This window comes from Dendrobates tinctorius, unplaced genomic scaffold (genome assembly GCF_039654945.1).
Source record: "Dendrobates tinctorius isolate UK_male_01 unplaced genomic scaffold, ASM3965494v1 ptg000003l, whole genome shotgun sequence".
Lineage (NCBI taxonomy): Eukaryota > Metazoa > Chordata > Amphibia > Anura > Dendrobatidae > Dendrobates > Dendrobates tinctorius.
Window position 1 is genome coordinate 56,988,146 of NW_027361671.1, and position 12,819 is coordinate 57,000,964.

Genomic DNA, 12,819 nt, shown 5'->3' on the forward strand with positions numbered 1-12,819 from the left:
TGCCCAGCGCTATCAAGATGCATCCCATGTGAACAGGCACCACAGTTTACAAGACAATATGGGCCTAGCTGCACCCTGATATTAAAGTGCAAAAAAATACATATAAAATATGTGTTAGGCATTAGGTTCCTGCCACTGCACAGCAGGAATCCAGAGCCTTACACCCAGCAGTCTCCCATTCTTCTTCGGCCGCAGTGGAGCCTGCTCAGCAGATTCATCAGTCCCGGCACTCTGCCCAGGCCAACTCCGTGGGTTTGCTTGCTGTTGCCACCTCTAGCACAGCTATGAAAATGCATGCTGCTCAGCAGCGAGATTCTCCCATACACTAGGATAGACTGTATTTACAGACTATAAGGTGTGAGAGATGTATGCACGTATGAATGTATCTGGTGACTGACTCATTATGAAACCCCTACCCTTGGTACGCATGTGTTGTGCAGCCTAGCCTGCTAGCGCCCAGGCTTAGGTGTAGGTAGGTCAGGGTTTGAGTCAGACATTGGTCTTCACCAGTGATCCAGCACGCCTCAGTGCACGTGCTCCACAATCCACTGCCAGCGTCTTTAGCGGCGCTCATGGCAGCTATGCCATGCGCTCAGTGGGCCTAGAGGGACTCTAACCCCGTGTCCTTGGGGTAGCGTTCTGTGGCCGTACACTGTGCGCTCTTTTAGCCGAGCTTTGTGAGCACAAACAGGCTCCGGCGTTTATGTTCAGTGGTAGTGTGGGTCTGTGAAGCAACAGAGTCCGCCCCGGTACACACCGGGTGACGATAACCCGCGTGTGTCTTTATAGTATACCGCCATATAGCATCCGCCATTACTGAGCAGCAGGTTACCACCCCTGCACGGTGGACCTCGGGCTGCAAACGCAACTTATTACCATCTTTATTATTTGGTGCGTTCCGCCAGCCCTAACAATATGTGAGGTATTAGTCGATATTCTGGCCAAAGTATACAAGCCCGCAACCCAGTGTCAAGGGTCCTCACCCTTGCAAGTCCCTAACACTAATCCATGACAATAGACAGCATCAACTAAAAGAGGACTAAAATCCTCCAAAAATTCAAAAGGCATTAGAAGAAAAGACAGCAATGTTTTTACCTGCCTAGGCCTCCAGCCAAATGCACTTCATGGCGCAGCAGGCCCATGTGGTTAAGATGGCAGTAACACAGGTGCAAAGTTACTGATGAGACAGCCACTCACTATCTACCAATCCATGGAGGGGGTGGCTGCTTAGTATATGATTTCACAATGAGGACTTGTATGTAGCGCTGTTCACACAGTGGTAATGCACAACATCCAGGTTACCAGCCTGTTAGTGACGCCCTTCTATTAGATCAGGCGGACTGCCCATCACTATCAAGATGCATCCCATGTGAACAGGCACCACAGTTTAAACTGTGACCCCATTTTACAAAGTAAACCTCTCAATGAATTCATCTAGGGGTGCAGTGTCAGGATGCAACCTGAAATAACTGAATTCTACCTGACACCATTAAAGTGAATGGGCAAAAACTGAATCCTGAAAGGATCAGGATTTGGCTAAAAAGCCTGATTTTACCTGCAGACGTTCATTTTTTTAGTGTTTAATTAGCGCTTTTTAAAGCATTTTACAGAGTAGATCTGCCTTAAATAGATGTCGTGTGCACATACTCAGTGTGTGATGTCAGTAAGGGGCGCGACAACGAAAAGTGCCTAGGGCAGCATGGATGACAAATACAGCCCTGCCCCCGATAGATCCATTCACTATGATGAGGCAGAAGAGTTACTCTGGGCTCCATCTGGCCTCTGTTCAGTGGTGTCCTTTTTCTCAGAAGTGCACAAAACTGTGGCTGATGGCACTTTTATGCAATCCTAAAAAGACAGACACCACTGGATCACAGGTCCTATGCCATACACCATGCCTCCATCTGACTCATTGGAGGTAATCAGGTTCTACCTGAATCACATGCAGTCTTCCCAGCCTAGTGCAGGGCTACAATTTTGTTTCTGGTGTCCTTCAACAGCTCTTTGGTCTTCACCATGGAGTTTGGAGTGTGAATGTTTGAGGTTGTGGACAGGTGTCTTTTATACTGATAACAAGTTCAAACAGGTGCTATTACTACAGGTAATGAGTGGAGGACAGAGGAGCCTCTTAAAGAAGTTACAGGTCTGTGAGAGCCAGCAATCTTGCATGTTTTTAGGTGACCAAATACTTATTTTCCACTATAATTTGAAAAATAAATCTTGCCAAATCAGACAAGGTGATTTTCTGGATTGGTTTTCTCATTTTGACTCTCATAGTTGTGGTCTACCTCTGATGTCAATTACAGGCCTCTCTCATCTTTTTAAGTGGGAGAATTTGCACACTTGGTGGCTGAATAAATACTTTCTTTTCCCACTGTATATATGGAGAGTATATTTGGCCAATTACATATGGAGCAGTATATGTGGCCAATTACATATGGATCAGTATATGGGGTCAATTACATATGGAGCAGTGTACGGGGCCAATTATATATATAGCATCTTATGGGGCCAATTACATATGGAGCAGTATATGGGGCCAATTACATATGGAGCATCTTATAGGGCCAATTATATATGGAACATCTTATGAGCCAATAACATGGAACAGTATATGGAGCCAATTATATATGGATTAATACATGGGGCCAATTATATATGGAGCATCTTATGAGGCACATTATATATGGATCAGTATATGGGTCCAATTGCATATGAAGCAGTATATGGGGCAAATTACATACGGAGCATCTTATGGGGCCAATTACATATGGAGCAACATATGGGGTCCATTATATACAGAGCATTATATGTCACCCATTCTGTTTGGAGCAATATATGGTGCCCATCATATTCTGGACCATTTTATTGGGCCCATTAAACTGTATGGTGCAATATATGGGGCCCATTCTGTATGGAGAAATATATGAGGCCCATCATATCCTGTATGGAGCACTATATGCTGTCCATAATACTGTATGGAGCAATATGTGGGGCTCATTATTCTGTATGGAGCACCATGTGATGCACCATGTGATGCCCATAATACTGTATGGAGATATATATTTGGCACATTATTCTGTATGGAGCACTATGTGGTGCCCATAATACTGTATGGAGCAATATTTGGGGCTCATTATTTTGTATGGAGCAATATATGGGGCTCATTATTCTGTATGGAGCACTATATGGTGTCCATAATACTGTATGGAGCAAAATATGGGGCTCATTATTCTGTATGGCACACTATGTGGTGCCAATAATACTGTATGGAACAATCTATGGGGCTCATTATTCTGTATGGAGCACTATGTGGTACCCATAAAACGGTATGGGGGATTATACTGTTCAGTTTCTGAGCTATTTTAGAATTTACAATAGATGTAATGTAAGAAGTAAGTGAAATCTTTGGCATTGTACTACACCTATATTTCTCTGCCGTATCTGTGCATCATCAATTGTGGTATGTGGTAAAGGGGCCCACTGAAACTCTTTTGCCTGTGGCCTACGAAAACGTGAAGTTGGCCCTGGTAGCTGCTATAATCAATGTATTTATTAGAGAAGCGAAACAATCCACCATGTCAGCATTTCGCATAATCTACAATGGAAAAAGCTGAATCTATGGCCTCTACTTTTCTGAATTGTGAAACCAGAGAGAAGAGGACCTCTGTCCTGCTGATGGTTGGGAGTCTGTAAAATGGAATCAGCACCTATTACATATTTATGTTGTGATGCTTATGATAATATACTGTGGCCCATTGGGTTGGTTCGGTCTCTCAATGTGGCCTTCGGGTTAGACAAGGTTGTACCCCTGGTATAGAGGCCTGCAGGAGATATCCTCCTTAGATTCACTCAAGTGCTGCAACTCATAGGACTATACTTTACTGTACAGATTGAGAATGTGAATGACCACAACATACCGCTAAGGCAATTCAATAGCATCTTAAGGTAAAGTAATGGGTCATGTGATCATGTGTTTTACTTACTGAGGATAAAACTAAAAGCAGCAACTGAAGATGGCAGCAGTAAAATCCTGGCAAACTTAGTGTTCATGCATTAGAGACCTGAACCTGTGAAATGGAGGGCTTTTGTAAAAATAATTTTAAGCATTTAATGCATTATTTAAAAAAAAAAACTTCTTGAATTAAAAAAAAAAAGCGAACATCCCAATTTCTGGGCAGGAAGATATTTCAAGCTTCTTATCTCTCCTTGGCCACAGGCAAAGAGAGAAGATAAATAAGAGCAGCAGAATTAAACAAACCCTGTGTTATGCTGCTTCTTCACAGGAACCCTACAATTCAGGTCAGAGCTGTTGTTCTGCACCTGCACAGAGCTGTTGTTCTGCACCTGCACAGAGCTGTTCTCCTGCACCTGCATAGAGCTGTTCTACTGCACTTGCATAGAGCTGTTCTCCTGCACCTGCACAGAGTTGTTCTCCTGCACCTGCACAGAGCTGTTCTTCTACATGTGCATAAAGCTGTTGTCCTGCACAGAGCTGTTCTCCTGCCCCTGCACAGAGCTAATCTTCCGCACCTGCACAGAGCTGTTCTTCTACAAGTGCATAGAGCTGTTGTCCTGCACAGAGCTGTTCTCCTGCACCTGCACAGAGCTTTTTTCCTGCACCTGCACAGAGCTAATCTCCCGCACCTGCACAGAGCTAGTCTCCTGCACCTGCACAGAGCTTTTTCTTCTATACCTGCACAGAGCTGTTGTCCTGCACAGAGCTGTTCTCCTGCATCTGCATAGAGCTGTTCTACTGCACCTGCACAGAGCTATTCTCCTGAACCTGCACAGAGCTGTTCTTCTACACATGCACAGATCTGTTGTCCTGCACAGAGCTGTTCTCCTGCACCTGCACAGAGCTATTGTTTTGCCCCTGCAGAGAGCTGTTGTTCAGCACCTGCACAGAGCTGTTGTTCTGCACCTGCACAGAGCTGATCTTCTGCACCTGCACAGAGCTGTTCTCCTGCACCTGCACAGAGCTGTTCTCCTGCATCTGCACAGTTGTTCTCCTGCACCTGCATAGAGCTGTTCTACTGCACTTGCACAGAGCTGTTCTCCTGCACCTGCAGAGCTGTTCTCCTGCATCTGCACAGTGTTGTTCTCCTGCACCTGCATAGAGCTGTTCTACTGCACTTGCAGAGCTGTTCTCCTGCACCTGCACAGAGCTGTTCTTCTACACCTGCATAGAGCTGTTGTCCTGCACAGAGCTGTTCTCCTGCACCTGCACAGAGCTGTTCTTCTACACCTGCATAGAGCTGTTGTCCTGCACAGAGCTGTTCTCCTGCACCTGCACAGAGCTGTTCTTCTACACCTGCATAGAGCTGTTGTCCTGCACAGAGCTGTTCTCCTGCACCTGCACAGAGCTAATCTCCTGCACCTGCAGAGTTAATCTCCTGCACCTGCACAGAGCTTTTCTCCTGCACAGAGCTTTTCTCCTGCACCTGCACAGAGCTGTTCTCCTGCACCTGCACAGAGCTTTTCTCCTGCACCTGCACAGAGCTGTTCTCCTGCACCTGCACAGAGCTTTTCTCCTGCACCTGCACAGAGCTTTTCTCCTGCACCTGCACAGAGCTTTTCTCCTGCACCTGCACAGAGCTGTTCTCCTGCACCTGCACAGAGCTTTTCTCCTGCACCTGCACAGAGCCATTGTTTGGCCTCCAGAGCAAGATGATCAGTGGCCATGACCACGTCCTGCACCACTCGACATTGAAGAGGACTTGCACAGAGAACCTGTTACTGTCCATGCACATGCTTGTTCACTGCAAACATTTGGGAAGACAGGATACAGAGCAACAGGTACTAAAAAAACACACACGATGAAAGGGAGTTTAGATCAGAAAAAAAGGCTTTTTTTCATAAGGTCCAATTTGATTTTTTTCCTCTCCCTTTAATAATATGCTTAATAAAGCTTCTAATTTATGTTTGCACATTAACTTACAGGCAGGAGTGAAGAGCTATCTGGGGCCCCATAGCTATGATCCAAATTGTGTCCATAACTGCCATTAAACAACCCATCAGGATCCTATTATTTTGTTCCAAGGTCCCAATGAGGGTCATAGAGGACCCTACCGCTTAGTCTAATCAATTAAGATGTCATGGTCACTGTTAGCATTTTACTGGGGATAAACTGTTGATGACTGCAGATGTAGCTGCAATCACTGAAGATATTGGGGGGCTTTCTGTGTAAAACAGACGGGAACTGCTTGAACACACTCCACCCAAAATCCAGTTTTTATCTAATATAAATAATTGGCAAAAAAAAAAAGTGCTGAAAAAATGACTTGTGGTCTGGACCCCTGATATGATGTGCCATTATTTGTTTATGCACACTTGTCATCCTTTAATTTGATGATTGTTGCTTTTTGAGCAGTTATCTCTGGAAAGGGCACAACACTGCTTTCAATAATAGTTAACATCTTTATGCAGCTCACACATAAACATATTGACCAATAGTAAAATATAGTAAGAATATCTATGTAAAACAGTGACATAATTGTATCTGGTTACACAGAGGGGTTAGGTAATATGACTGTTGGGGCCATCTGGCAATAAATGCAGGTATTCTCAAGAGATCCATCCTCAAAAGATACTGACATGGCTGTCTCCACCCTACAAGGATCTACAGCTATAGTGTCACTTCACATGGAAGAGAAAAGGTGAACAGAATCCACAGGTATGTCACCATCCACGGGATCTCCTGCATGGAGACAAAGAGAATATAGATAGAATAGATAGATGGATGCAATAGATAGTAATGGGATATATATGATATAGATGGATAGATAGATAGATAGATAGAATAGATAGTAGTGGGATATATATGAGATAGATGGATAGAATGGATGATAGATAGATAGATAGATAGATAGATAGATACAATAGATAGTAATGGGATAGATATGATATAGATGGATGGATAGATAGATAGATAGATAGATAGCAATGTGATAGATAGATATGAGAAAGATGGATAGAATAGATAGATAATGGATAGATGATAGATTAGATAGATAGATACGGTAGATTGATAGAATAAATAGATAGATGGACAGATAGAATAAATAGCTGATATATTGATAGATATATACATGTAGATAGATATTATATATACTGTATATTTGATAGATATATATAGACAGATAGAAATATAGATATGTAGATAGATAGATAGATAGATAGATAGATATGAGACAGGTAGATAGATATTGATAGAAATAAACAGATTGATAGATAAAAATGGAAAAAGGAGGCAGCACTCCAGTATTTACCAAAACACAAAAGGGACTTTAATAGCCCTGGTGGTGTGGCGACGTTTCAGCTACAATGAGACTTTCTAAAGCAATGATGAGGGTGCATATACATAAATTTAAAGTAATGGAAAAACGTGCGTTGGGGTGAGGGGGAAGCGCCATTCATCTGCTTACCTGTGCTTCTGTCTCTCATCAAGATATACACAAAATGTATACATATTTATGATATATGTTTATTACCCACATGGTCTCTATACTTGTATTGGTCCGAGCCTGTTATGCTGCTCATATATTTTATAAATTCTATTAAGTCATTTGAGATTTATGTCTTTCTATTTTGTATTGCACAAGAAAAATTACTTAGGATTTTTCCCTTGTCTAGACTCTTTACTATGGATTAGCATAATTTACTTTGATCTAGACCCATACATGGACAGGCACTTTTTGATATAGTCTTGTGCTGGGCATTTGCAATATTAGCATAGGAACATTTTTTTATCTTGTATACTTTAGATGATATACACTTCCCCCTTCTGGGCACTCTGCTTTTTTGTAGATTTTCAATGTACTTTTCTAACGTGCTTAATAAAAATAAGAATATACCTAGCACGAAACCCAACAGTGCCGTCAAGGAAAACAGTCACTGCGGCACAATATAGCAATACAATACTCAAAGCAGTCACTGTAGAGCCCGATGACACTGTTGGGTTTCCTGCTAGAATATACCTAGCACGAAACCCAACAGTGCCGTCAAGGACAACAGTCACTGCGGCACAATATAGCAATACAATACTCAAAGCAGTCACTGTAGAGCCCGATGACACTGTTGGGTTTCCTGCTAGAATATACCTAGCACGAAACCCAACAGTGCCGTCAAGGACAACAGTCACTGCGGCACAATACAGAGCAGGGAAATACTCACTAAACGCCTTTTTGGAGGATGCTGTGGCGCTGTCCCAGCCATCCATCAACGCTGCGGCCACCTCATTCCATAGCCGCCGGGTCACCACATTGTCCTTGTACAGCCGGTCACGGCTGTCCCACAACGGCGGACGCTCCTGGACCAGGCTGATGAGCTGCTCATTATCCAGGTAGACGTCTTCATCCCGTTGTGGAACCTAGACAAAACACATTCATTAGAATAATCAAATTTAAATTGAATAAAAAGTTACAAAAAAAAGAAACATAAGAAAGAGTAAAAATAGAAGATAAAAAATAAAGAACATTACAAATCATTTGATACATACATTTCGTATCACCACCGGGACTTGGCTTCGCTGCTCCTGCTCTTCGCCCTCACTAGTCCCGTCCGCAGAAGATGATGATGATGATGTCTTAAAAAAGTTGAAAAAAACGTAAGAGATTTGGAGTAGCAGCAGATATACTTACCAGATGCACAAAAATAATCACCTCACGGTCTGCTTGCGCCAATTCCTGCCGCGATGGGGAATATTCGGATTCTGAAGACATACTGCATGTAAAAATAATAAAAATCATTAGTACATACATAATTTAAAAGGACAGGCATATAATGTAATATACTCACATTCTTGACGCTGATAGAAGATGGGTTCCTTGGTGACTGTCTGCTCTCCAATCTGTCAGTGTAGTAGTGGCAGAGTTTTGGCAGGCACCTCCTTTATATAGACTTTTTTTTTTTTGACTTTAGAAGTTTATAACTAGTACAACAAGTGGACACCACCAAAAAAACGCAGCGCTAAAAAAACGCATACATGCGCATGCCAGTGCGCACGTATGCGCATCCATAGGCTATAATGGCCATTTTTAGCGCTAAACGTGCGCATACGTGCGCATGCGCTTTTTTGCAGGACCAAAAAATGCAACATGTAGCGTCTGTAAAATACAAACGCACACCCCAAAAAAACTCAGCGCATGAAAATCACATACGTGCGCATGCCAGCGCGCAGGTATGCGCACCCATGTTAAATATAGGGGAAAAAACGCATGCGCACGTATGCGTTTTTTTCAAGCGCAAAAAAACGCAAATGTGAAACCAGCCTAACAGGCTGATTCTGGATGGTGTAAAAAAGGTGTATAGAGGACTGGGGAGAAATGGAATCTCTCTATAGACTTCAGGACACAGTTGGATTCTGTCAGTCCCTGGGTATATTACACCTCAAATTAACAGGCTGATTCTGGATGGTGTAGAAAAGGTGTATAGAGGACTGGGGAGAATTGGAATCTCTCTATAGACTTCAGGACACAGTTGGATTCTGTCAGGCCCTGGGTATATTACACCTCAAATTAACAGGCTGATTCTGGATGGTGTAGAAAAGGTGTATAGAGGACTGGGGAGAATTGGAATCTCTCTACAGACTTCAGGACACAGTTAGATTCTGTCAGGCCCTGGGTATATTACACCTCAAATTAACAGGCTGATTCTGGATGGTGTAAAAAAAGGTGTATAGACGACTGGGGAGAAATGGAATCTCTCTACAGACTTCAGGACACAGTTGGATTCTGTCAGGCCCTATGTATATTACACCGCAATGTAACAGGCAGAAATTGCCTAGTGTATGACAAACTACAAGGTGTATATAGAATTGGGCAGAATTGGAATCTCCCTAGAGTGTAGGTCTGTAAGAACGGACAAACTCCTCAGCTTTTTCTTACAGAGTCACACCCAGATAGCTTCAATTTGGCCGTGATACCAGCTGGTACACGGTACTGTGTGAGGAGCGTACACGTACACCACTGTATGGTGTGTGTATGTAAAATTGTCAAGCTCTGTGTCTTTGTATACGGATTGACACACGCTGTCTCTCTCTAGTTTTGAATGTAATCAAACAGCAGATATACGAAACTGTTTGAAAAACGGACAAAACTCTAAGGTGTAGGTCTGTAAGAACGGACAAACTCCTTGGCTTTTCCTTACAGAGCCACACACAGATTGTCAAGCACCATGTTTTTGTATACGGACTGACACATGCTGTCTCTCTCTAGTTTTGAATGTAATCAAACAGCAGATATACGAAACTGTTTGAAAAATGGACAAAACTCTAAGGTGTAGGTCTGTAAGAACAGACAAACTCCTCGGCTTTTCCTTACAGAGTCACACACATATTGTCAAGCTCCGTGTTTTTGTATATGGACTGACACACGCTGTCTCTCTCTAGTTTTGAATGTAATCAAACAGCAGATACTGTATACGAAACTGTTTGAAAAACGGACAAAACTCTAAGGTGTAGGTCTGTAAGAACGGACAAACTCCTTGGCTTTACCTTACAGAGTCACACACAGATAGCTTCAATTTGGCTGTGATAACAGCCGGTACACGGTACTGTTTGAGGAGCATACACCGCTGTGCGGTGTGTGAAAAAATGACCGGTCAGTACATCACCAGGACAAAACAACAAAATTTGGATTGCTTTTAAAAAAGCAGTTTGAACACGAGTGTGCACACAGCAATGCAGGTAGCCTTAAAAGGTAGCCTAATCACCACCAGCGCTGCTGCACAAAAGCAAAAATCTTCACCTTTCACTGCACACTAACTACAGTGAAAAGCGCTATAAGCAGAAGCAGTTTTTTTTTTTTCTTTTGGCCTTCTTAACGCTCTCTCTACAGAATCATCATCAGCAGCAGCTCTCCCTATTGTGAGATCAGCATAAGTAACATGGCGGTCGGCGTGCACGCCCTTTTATACCCCCTTTGATGCCACACAAAGCAAGCCAATCACTTGCATGCCATTCTCAAAGATGGTGGTGACCGCTGCCTATGTCATCACGTTGCCCACAGTGTCCGTTCTTCCTGATTGGCTGAAAAATGGCGCTAAAGCATCTTTTGAAACTCGACTTTGGCGCGATGGTCGCCGACCTCGTGGTTGACCTCACGCTAAGGTCGGGTTTCGTTTCATAAACCTGACTTTGGCGAAAGTCGGCGACTTTTGAATTTTTTCGCTCAACTCTAATCTACAGTTTTTCTAATCCTTTAATGGAATGCTGCTTTCATTTTTTTTTTAGCTATCTGGAGGATTGGAACTTGCACCCGTGTTAACCTTTTTTTTTGCTTGTGCTGCTTCTTTTTTTTCTATCTATAGTGGGTGCGGAAAGTATTCAGACCCCTTTAAATTTTTCACTCTTTTTTCATTGCAGCCATTTGGTAAATTTAAAAAAGTTCATTTTTTTCTCATTAATGTACACTCTGCACCCCATATTATAAACTGTCTGCTTTCTCTGTCTCCCCAAGCGATGTGAGGAAATAGTTTAGTAAACTAGTCATTGGCAAAGCAGCTGTCCACGTGTCCTTAGAGCGTGCGCAAACCAACTGTGTACTGTCTTCCAACTCCTGTTTAACAGGAGCCTGCAATTACAGAAAGTACCAATGCTGTGGAAGACCACCTGCCTGGTGCTGGTTCCCAAGATCACTTTTCCGACTTCCCTACACGACTATCGTCCAGTGGCCTTAAAATCGCATGCTATAAAGTCGTTGGAGAGAATAGTACTTGCCTACTTGTGCTCGAGGGTGAGGGCCTACAATGACCCCCTACAGTTTGCGTACCAGCAGAGATTGGGGGTGAATGATGCGGTAGTGTCTCTGCTACATACAGTACTTTCATACTTGGACAATGAGGGAACTGCAGTGTGCGCTATTTTCTTTGACTTCTCAAGTGCTTTCAATACCTTACAGCCACCCTTACTACGAAATAAGTTGACTGATATGGTGGTAGATGAGGGGATGGTGAACTGGAGTGTCATGATCTATGCTGGATCATGACTGATATAATGCAAAGTAACCTTTTTTTTTTTTCCTTGAGCTGTGCACTCGGAGTTGGGTTTGCCCCCGTGGCCATTAGGATTATTACACAGTGGTGTCTTTTGTTCTGTTTGCCCCCGGTGGCCAGTATGGTCATTGCACTGGTGTTTTTAGAGATAGTTTTGCCCCGGTGGTGGTTAGTGTAATTGCACATTAATCACTAACAGGTGTGTTTACTCAATAAAGGTGTGTCAGTTGTGCTCACTGATGTTGGTGATATTGTTTGGCTTTTCCAACCATGCTGGGTGAAGGAAGGAGCTGAGGAGAATCCAGGACAACTCAGTCAGAGTCCTGGAGTGGCAGCTATGGTGTCAGCGAGGAGTTCGTGTAAAGCATGGTGGAGTGGCAGCTATGGTGTCAGTGAAGATTTCTTGCAAAGCTTGGGGGAGTGGCAGCTATGGTGTAGAGCTGCACTCAGTTGCTGGACTCTTTTGCTGGAAGCTGCACTCAGGTGCTGGACTCTGTTGCTGGACAGCTGCACTCAGGTGCTGGGAGCTGAGGAGCGTCCAGGACAACTCAGTCAGAGTCCTGGAGTGGCAACTATGGTGTCAGCGAGGAGTTCGTGTAAAGCATGGTGGAGTGGCAGCTATGGTGTAGAGCTGCACACAGTTGCTGGACTCTTTTGCTGGAAGCTGCACTCAGGTGCTGGACTCCGTTGCTGGACGGCTGCACTCAGGTGCTGGACTCCGTTGCTGGACAGCTGCACCCAGGTGTTGGACACGGTGGGAGGAAGATGCACTCAGGTGTTGGACTCTGTTGCCTGGAGCAAGTGCATCAGAGCAAAGCTAAGTAT